General features: G+C 41.3%; 1 pseudogene; it reads right to left on the reverse strand.

The window, feature by feature from the left end:
• Positions 1-3,968: 3,968 nt before the first annotated feature.
• Positions 3,969-4,064, reverse strand: LOC126057594 (uncharacterized; annotated as a pseudogene).
• Positions 4,065-10,240: the final 6,176 nt, after the last annotated feature.

Here is a 10,240-nt window from a genome sequence, read left to right on the forward strand (position 1 = left end):
GGATAGATAGGTACATAGAGAGATGATAGATACATAGAGAGATGATAGATACATAGACAGATGATAGATACATAGAAAGACAGAGACAGACAGATAGATGATAGATACATAGATAGACAAGCAGACAGACAGATAGATGATAGATACATAGATAGACAGACAGATAGATAGACAGATAGACAGGCAGGCAGACAGACAGATAGATTCAGTGAAATAACTGAACTTCCAGTTCAGTGAAATCATTGTGTCTTCTGGCGGAATCAGTTCTTTCTTTGGACCAGCAGAGTAAAGGGTCATCCGGACAGAAAGCAAAAATCTTCCAAATGGAAAATTTCCTAATGAGGGGAAATAGTGAGTGATGCCACTCCATTTCCAAGCCTCGATTCCTAGACCTGTGATTCCCGGCTATGGGAGAAACAGTCCTATATATTAGACGTTGATTTGCAGCATATACAGCCTCCTAGAGAACATTACCCCAGCTCTGTAAGGTGCTATAAATGAGTCTTAAAAAGACCATTTTGTTGTTCTATCACACCAGCTCTTTCAGGATGATGGGCAACATGGTAAGACCAGTGAATTGTTAGATAAGATAGATGATAGACTGAAGAGTCCTGCATTCTTGTGTCCCATAATCCGTAAGTCAGGTGATTGGAAGAGGGAAGAGTGAGTAAGTGAGTGCTAGTAAAATGTCTATTTCCAGCCTGGAAGCAGAATAAAAGCCACTGCCATCAAGTTGATTCTGACACATAGTAACCCTATAGGACAGTGCAGAACTGCCCCACAGGGTTTCCAAGGCTGTAAATTTTTTTTTAATTGTGCTTTAGGTGAAGGTTTACAGAGCAAAAGAGTTTCTCATTAAGCAATTAATATACATATTGTTTTGTGATATTGATTGTAAACCCGACGACATGTCAACACTCTTCCCTTCTCCAACTTGGGTTCCCTATTTCCATTCATCCAGCTTTCCTGTCCCCTCCTGCCCTCTCATCCTTGCCCCTGGGCTGGTGTGCCCATTTAGTCTGGCATACAAGGCTGAACTACGTGTATTATTGTTTCATGGGCCTGTCTAATCTTTGGCTGAAGGGTGAACCTCAAGAGTGACTTGAGTTAAAAGAGTGTCTGGGGGCCATGCTCTCGTTTCTCCAGTCTGTCAGACCAGTAAGTTTGGTCTATTTTTGTGAGTTTGAATTTTGTTCTACATATTTCTCCTGCTCTGTCTGGGATCCTCTATTGTGATTCCTGTCAGGGCAGTCAGTGGTGGTAGCTGGGCACCATCTAGTTATGCTGAACTCACGCTGGTCGTGGCCATGGTAGCTGTGGTCCATCAATCCTTTGTACAAATGTTTCTACAAGTCCGTAAACCTTTACAGAAGCAGACTGCCTCATTTTTCTCCCTCAGAGTGGCTGGTGGGTTTGAACCCCCAAACTTTTCATTAGCAGCTGAGCACTTTAATTACTGCTCCACCAGGGCTTAGGAAGCAGAATATACCCTAGAAATCTCCCTTTGTGCTCTCAAGGCCTTCCACTGATTGGTTGAGGCCCATATACATTATGAAAGGCGATCTGCTTACTTAAAGCTGGCTGATATAAATCATGTGTAACTACTTAATAACAGCAGCTAGACTAGTGTTTAACCAAACAACTGGATACTGCTGCCAATTTAACATATAAAATTTGTCATCACAAGCCACCTCCCCTGCAAAGACAGGCAGGTCCTAACTCCCCCATAAGCAGATAAATAAAAGAAAAATGGGACCAATGATATGTGTTATCACCAATGCTAGACAAAAGAAAGCTAATTTACTATCAATTGTTGTTGTTCGGTTGTTCAGTTGATACTAACTCAGAGCAACCCCACGTGACAGAGTAGAATAGTTCCGTAAGGTTTTCCAACTGTAATCTTTATGGGAGCGGAGTGACAGGTCTTTGCTCCACAGAGCTGTTGGGTATGTTCCAATAGTCAACATTTTGGTTAGCAGCGTTGGGCCACCAGGGCTTTTATTATCCATTAAAACACAAATGGGGATGAATAATAGCTCACTAGAGTTCAGAAGGAGCCCTGGTGGTGCAGTGCATAAGAGCTAGGCTACTAACTTAAAGGTCAGCAGTTCAAATCCACCAGCTGCTCCTTGAAAACCCTATGGGGCAGTTTTATTTCTTCGTATAGCATGGCTATAAGTCAGAATGAACTGGATGGCAATGGGTTTGGTTTTGGGTTAGAGTCCAGGATCTGAAGGAATGAAAGTGTTATTTAGATGGTCCAATCAGTGCTGTCACTAGGAGGGTGTGGAGGAGTGTGCACCACACCAGGTGACACTATCAGAAGGGGCTACACCTTCCTTCCTTCCAGCAGGCTGTGCAGCACGTGCCTCCATGGCCCCCAGCCAGCTCCTGCCACCCGACACCTCAGGACATGCATGCACGCGGGCCCAGGCACACACCTCCTCTGGAGCTCAGAAAAACCAGGACACAACCAGACAGGTAAAAGGACGCCCAACTACATCCTAAGCAGCCTGGCCCTCTGGAGGCCTGGACAGAGCAGTTCACCTTGGAGAACAACTCTCCCAGCAATTCAAACCTACCAGCTAAAAAAAAAATATATATATATATTTTTTTTTTTCCAGCTGCTCCTTGAAAACCCTATGGGGCAGTTTTACTTCATCCTATCCCGTCACTATGAGTCGAATCAACTGGACCGCAGGGGGTTTAAGGATTCTGTGTGGTGTAGTATGGGAGAAGGTCTGTGGGAGGGGGGTGGTACCGTGAGTTACCACACTGAGTGACACCAACCCTAGTGACACCACTGAGTCCAGTCTAGGAATAGTGAAACCTGGTATTTATGGCAATTATCACTGCTGCCAGGCAAACACACACACAGAGCAGACATCAATAATCTATAACAACATCTTTGTCAGTGAGCCCAGACATGTCCTTAGAATTCCATTCAATCCTGCATTTTAAGCAACCACTACCGGTCAATCAGTGGTCAAGTGTGAGATGAAATATTTTTGCATTCCTCCTGCCTCCAAGAAAGAATACATCGGAACTGTTGAGAACTGATGGATCAGTTTCTGATTTTAAGTAACAATGATGTTATTATTCTCCAAGCTCATTATCCCTACTCAGTTCTCACTCTTACCTGTAGACCAGAGGGTGCCCACAGCAGTAAATGGTGGAATTCTCCCGTTGCCTTACCAAGCTACAGCTTTGTGCAGTGTTTCACCCACAGTCAAAAGACCCCTAAGTACCTGACTAAAGAAATGCTTCTAGGAATTTAGGAAAGTATGCTCATACAAGATTGACCAAAAAAAAAAATAATAATTTGACCAGAAGGACTGTCTAAAGTGAGGGAAAGCCAAACATACTCTAAAACCAATTTCCAGGTTTATCTTATTCTCCACAGAAGGGGTTTTCTACTTCACCAAACTTATGAAAGACTGGAATATTATCTATTTTTAATTGTTGTGTTATTGTGGGTATATATATATACTTATATACATATACATGTGTGTATATGCATGTGTGTGTGTGTGTGTGTAATGAAAGTTGACATCTTAGCTGCTTTTAATTGTACCATTGAATGGCATTAATTCTCAATGTTGTACAATCATCACCACCATCTATTTTCAAAATTTTCATCACCCTGAACAGAAACTCTGTACCCATTAAGCAATAGCTTCTCCTCCTTCCTTCCTCCAGCCTCTGGTAACTTCTAATCTACTTTCCGTCTCTGTGAATTTGCCTATTCTAGATATTTCATACACCCATAAAAACCCATCGCTTTCAAGTTGATTCCGACTCATAGCAACCCTATAGGACAGAGTAGAACGGCCCCATAGAGTTTCCAAGGAGCACCTGGTGGATTTGAACTGCCAACATTTTGGTTAGCAGGCATAGCACTTAACCACTATGCCACCAGGGTTTCCTATATTTGATATAAGTATCAATATTTGTCTTTTTTTTTTTTTTTTAATATGGAACACTTTACCAATTTATGTGTCATCCTTGCACGGGGACCGTGCTAATCTTCTCTGTTCCTGTTATAGTATAGTGCTGCCAAAGCAAACGCTCAATTTTTTTTTTTTGTGACTGGCTTATTTCGATTAGAATAGTTTTCAAGGCCCATCCATGCTGTATCATGTTTTAGAATTTCATTCCTTTTTATGGCTGAATAACATTTCATTGTATATGTATGCCACATTTTGTTTATCGGTTCATCTGTCGATGGTCAGTTGGGCTGTTTCAACCCTTTGACTATTGTGAATAATCTTGCAATGAAAATCAGTGTACAAGTACCTCTTTGAGTCCTTGTTTTCAAGTATTCTGGGTATACACCTAGGACTGAAATTATTGGGTCATATGATAGTTTTATGTTTAACTTTTTAAGCAACTACCTACCACACTGTTTTCCAGAGACTGCCCCATTTTACATTCCTACCAGAAATGCACAAGGGTTCCAATTTTTGCACATACTTGACAACACTTATTATATTCTGATTTTCTTTTATAATAGCCATCCTAACGGATGTGAAGTGGTATCTTATTGTGATTTTCAAATGTATTTCCCTAATGGTTAATGATGTTGAGTATCTTTTTGTGTATTTATTGACCATTTGTACATAGTCTTTGGAGAAATGTGTGGTCATATCCCTTGCCCATTTTTAAATTAGGTTGTTTATCTTTTTGTTTTTGAGTTGTAGAATCCTTTATATATTCTGAATTGATATCTTAAGAAATTAAGGATGTTATCTTAGGAAAAAAATGCTGTTCCCCTACCATGCAATCTTTTTTGCCTTACTTTTCTTCCCCTCCTTCATTGTTGAGAAACCAATAAGCCTTCCCAGAACATCCCTGTGGAATCATTGGACAATAAAACCTAACCAACATCTCTCTTTTCCATGAAGCTTCTGCCCATTTCCTTCCAACCCATTTGAGCTAGCCGTTTTGGGGAAACCTGGATGGCAGCACCCCTGGATCGCCTTACTGCCGATCTGGACTCAAGGAATCTGCACACGTGATAGTGTTGGTAACACAGCAGGTTTCAAGAAACTCAGGAGCTTTCTCTCTATCCGTGACCCTAATAACATCCTCTGATATTGTCATAAGACATAAATAAAGGAAAGGAGTCATTTGACCGGATACTACAAGTATTTACTGTGTTGCTTGTGAAGAAGCTGGTTAGACATACTGACAATAAGATTTGCTTAACATTTTTCTATGGTGCTCACAACTCACAATCCTTAATATATTTATTTTTACTCTGGAGATTAAGAATGAATAATGGTCTCCCAACTGCCCATCACCATCATGATTCAGCTTGAAGAGTTAACAGACCATCTCAGTACCCCCCTTCTCCGAACAGACATTTTTTCCACGTGAGTGAACACAAAGAAATCATCAGATAGGAGATTTTTCTTCTAAATTAGGCCTCTTGTTTGTAAACTGAAAGAGTGCTAATGCAGTTGAGACCCGGCTGCGCAACCATACATGCCCACTCTGCCCAGGCAGATCACAAAGAGTGGAGAGAATGGAAGGTTTTGTTCTATTCTTCAGCCTCCTTCTGTGCAAGAGCCCATTCAAGCAATCCAGCACTCCTTTCCCACTCTTTCTTGGACTCTCTCCCCCTCATGCTCAGCTTCTCCCTAGAATGCCAGCATTAGAGGCCAACCGCTAGCTTGGAGAGGCTTTGATGCGACCTCTTGCTGCAGCTGACAGATCTGCCTTGGTGGGTGAGCAGAGGAGCAACAAGGGCATGTGTGGGAGAGAGAAGATGAAAGCAGGGCGACTGGGCTGATGACGTGGACAGATGCCTGCCTGTTCACTGAGATTCTTGTGATTACAGAGGTTATGAACCAGTGAAACTTGAGAAATGACCATTAGAATCTGGCCTAGCATAAAGAATCAAATTACTGTGTAGACTTTTGAATTAAAAAAAAAAAAAAGGAACAAATTATAGACAGGGCCAAATAGATAAGGGCATTCACCTAACGAGGTTTGTCAAGGGTGCAGGGAACCCTAGGCATGGACAGGGTCTGAGTGACAGCCCAAGGCTTTCTTGCTGCCTTTCTACTTGGGGCTGTATTGGTTGGATGACTTGTTCCAGACGTCAGGCATAAATCTCAGGCCCTAGTGATACAGGCAAGCAACACATGAGAACATCAGATTAGCAGCCTACTCGATCTCCCATGGACCAGCACGGGGAGGGCCATCTCCAGTGTGAGAGCCAGGAAGGGAGCACGTGTCCTGCTGGAATTCTTGGCATTGGAGGGCTACCTTCTGTGGCTCCATGTGGATTAAGAGGTTTTTCATTGCCAGGTTGTCAGAACAGATCTGACCTTGTCCTCCTGTAACTGACACTTGTTTCCTCCTCCTTCAACCGTTTGTTAATCCCACCATAGAAAAGAATGAGGATCTGACCCACGTCCCTGATTTCTCAACACTGTCAGAGTCAACACTCTTCAACAGATTCAGGATGGTGGCCTGAAGCAGAGCAAGTAAGCACTAAATCTCTTTTTTTTTTTTCTTTTCTTATTTTTATTGACTCCAGGGGATGCCAATTTAAAATACATGTATAAATATATATTTTCAACAAGCAAGAATATGTTGAGGTCTACTATCTGCTCAGTCATATTAAGAAAATCTACAATTCAGAAGTTGAAAAAAAATCATTTCACTCTATATATTTAATCTGGAGCTGCCCTTCGGTACTAAAATGCATCTTCTATTGAAATTATATTTTTAAATTGGATTTTTTTCAGGAGAATAAAGAAAAGAAACCCTATCTTTTTATTGCCACATCTATTCCTTGACTCTTGGTTTACATGAGTGCAACACACCTGAGACCAGATGGCCAGCGTGTGCACACGCTGGTCAGAGTATCCATGGGTGCTGTTTGCCAAATAACAACCTAGGATGGAGCAGCAGCCAAATAAAATGTCCACTTCCAGTCAAAATGCCATTCAAACAAGACTCATTTCTCCATTGAGAAGGCTGCTCTAGGATGGACTGACACATCACTTGGTCCTAAGTTGCTTTCAAAGTCAAGCTTGCCTCTCCCTTACTCCACCCACAGCTTAGAAAACACCCTTGGAGTCCATTTGGCTTTGTCCTACGTCCCTGAGGAAAGCAAGAAGATGGTCTTTGTAAGCAAGCCTCAACTCAAAGCAAAATCTTCTTATAGAATGAAGATGGCTCATTATCAAATTTACCACAACCTGAGAGCTTCTGGGCTATGAGCTAGATTCATGGTAGTACAAATAGTTTGTTCTCTATCATTTTCAAATGATCAGATAACAAAGGAATCTGAGTCAAATGGAAACTTTTTTTTTTTTTTAAAAGGATAACTATATCCTCAGTGCCAGAGTACTGTTTGGGTTAAGTATGCATACTTTGTGCATCTGAATGCTGTTGATTTTTTAGACCATACACTGATGTGTAATTTCACTGTTGTCAAAATCTCATACATACATACACGCATGCATGCATAAATAACAGACAGAGAACCTCCAACCTCTTGCCCCAGAAGATACTACACCCGTTCCTCACACAGCAGGTCATCTTTGGTGACTTCCTCAGTCTCCACTCCACCCCTCAATTATGAAATCAGCAAAATTCTCAGGGGAAGAAGAACCAGAAAGAACAAATGTGGCAGCAAGAGACAGAGGGATCGATACCTTCAGAGCCTGAGACTATAATGGGCCCTGTAGGTCTGGTAATTATCAAACAAAAATTCTGTTTCAAGAAGGGAAAAAAATGCATTTTAATAGCAGCTCTATAATTAGCCATTTCTATTCACGGCTTCTTAGTAGTTTTTGTGTTTGCCTGCCTTCACCTTTATTTCCTTTAACAATGTTCACGTAAAATGGCTTAGAATTGCTCTGCCTCTAATTATTTACAGTAACAACCAACAAGCTGAGAGAAAGATGACAAAGTAGTCAAGGAAGATCTTTGTACAGGATTATCGACTCACCGCTGTTTCCTCCTTACTCCTTGATTTTTTTTTTTTCTTTTCTAGCATATAGTTTATAAATGCACATAAAAACTCTCCTGAGTTTTATTTCATGATGATGCTACACTTTTGGTCAATGAGTTTGCTTTTACTATAGATGCATAGTTTGCCAAGCCTTTGGGGAAAAGAGAATCCATTCTGTCCCTAAAGTCACCATTTGCCAGGATGGAGCTGGCATGGCTCTTGTTGGAGAGTTGAGGTGGGGGGTAAAGTCAGAAATGCAACCAGGAGATGCTAGGATGTTGGATGCCACGACTGAACTGTAAGTCAGGGGATAATTTGGGGGAAAACAATCAATGTTAAATCTGGGAAAAGAAAATGAGAAATTAAATCCTCAGTGGGTCAAGAGCAAAAGGCAAAATCTCCTAGGGTGAATCAGTTCACAACTACTACAGCTCAATGAAGGCAGGAGATTCATAGTGTCTGAAGTGGTCACTCAGGGATCATTTCCCCCAAATTGTAATAATTTACATCCATCTCTCCAAAAGCCCATCTTAAAAATAAGGGACTCAGAGTTCAACACAAAAACTTTGAACCTTATAACATAAACAACAGTTGCTCGATACTCAACCAACGCCTGATCACGGAAGAAGAAAGAGTTTAACGGTTAGGACATGGGCCTGGAAAGCAGCAGGCTCAGCTACTGTTCATCACTCTACTGTGGGTAACATTAAGTGAACAGACTGAACAAGTTAACATCACTGAGTGGAATAGTGTGGGTGATAACGGTAATGCAGAGCTTGGAGAAAGGGGGAGGCACTAAAAATAAATGTCTGAGGGGTGAATATTTCACCACCTTTAAAGGAAACCTATCCACCACCCATCTGTCAGTTTGTCATATTGTGGTGGCTTGTGTGTTGCTGTGATGCTGGAAGCTATGCCACCAGTATTCCAGATACCAGCAGGATCACTGGTGGTGGACAGGTTTCAGTGGAGCTTGCAGACTAAGACAGATGAGGAAGAAAGGCCTTGTGATCTATTTCTGAAAATTAGCCAATGAAAACCCTGTGGATCACAAAAGAACATTGTCCGGTATAGTGCTGGAAGATAAGTCCTTTAAGTTAGAAAGCACTCAAGATACACCATGGCACAACAATGCACCCGAGCACACCAACAGTCATGAAGATGGCGCAGGACCAGGCAACGTTTTGTTCTGTTATAAATACGGTTGTCACGGGTCAGAGCCAAACTGACAGCAAATAACGACAACAAAAGTAACCTATAGAACCAGAATCTGGGATAAAAATTTTAAGAAGTCGCAGAATGCCAAGGCACCACTGAAGCTGCAAAGCAATATGTTAACCATGTCCCAGTGGTTTTCTGTAAAATCAGTCGTAAGTGTGGCTCATAGGCCACACTTCAATGTAAGTGTCCTTTGAGTCAAATCCCATTTTGATGCGACACACATGGGCTGTTATAGCCGAGCTCTTCTTCTTCCAAAGCCCAGAGCTTCCCTCTGGGATAAGCACAGGGTGGCTTTCCTTCACCAGATGCAAAACCCAACATCCTCCGTGTGATGCAAGAGATCTTGAGCAACTTGCCGAACAAAAGTAAATTTCGCTCTGTTCCCTAAACAGTAATGGTGTTTGGTAACAGGCTCCTGAGGTAATTTATTGGTTCATCTTGTAACTTATTAGAGAAAAATCTATGTCAGGACTTCCATTATAAACCCATATTTTCTGAGTGGAGAGATCAACAATGAAATTGAGCTAGAGTTGACCCTTAATCTTGATTTTCAATCTCTGCTCAAGAACTTACAAAGAGAAAGAAAAAGCCATGGAGGTGGCACCATAATTCTGATACGTACGCATATATTTATTTACTATCTTAGCAGGTTTTCAATTGTGAGACTAGCTTTTGTTCTATCATGTTTCCATTAATCTAATGGGACCCATTTAATGGAGAAGTTATTTAATAGAAGAAAAATTAAAGGTAAATTCAAATTAGTTTTCCCTCTAGCTGGCTACCATACCCACATGGCCACAAAACAACCATGTCTTCACCTTTTAATTTGTTACTCAGGCTACTTAAAGAGCACAAGGCTTAACACTGCAAAAGCCAAGAGAGAAATAGGTGGTGGTATTCTTATTGTTGATTTTTGCAGGGTTTTTTCTTCTTTTCTTTTCTCTGTGTGCTAATGAATCATTGGTAGACTTCTCTTGAGATGAGCCTTTATGCTCCTCCTGATTTAAATAAAAACCAAATAGTACAAATGTTTTGTTTTACTCAGAA

This window comes from Elephas maximus, chromosome 13, assembly GCF_024166365.1.
Source record: "Elephas maximus indicus isolate mEleMax1 chromosome 13, mEleMax1 primary haplotype, whole genome shotgun sequence".
Taxonomy (NCBI): Eukaryota; Metazoa; Chordata; class Mammalia; order Proboscidea; family Elephantidae; genus Elephas; species Elephas maximus.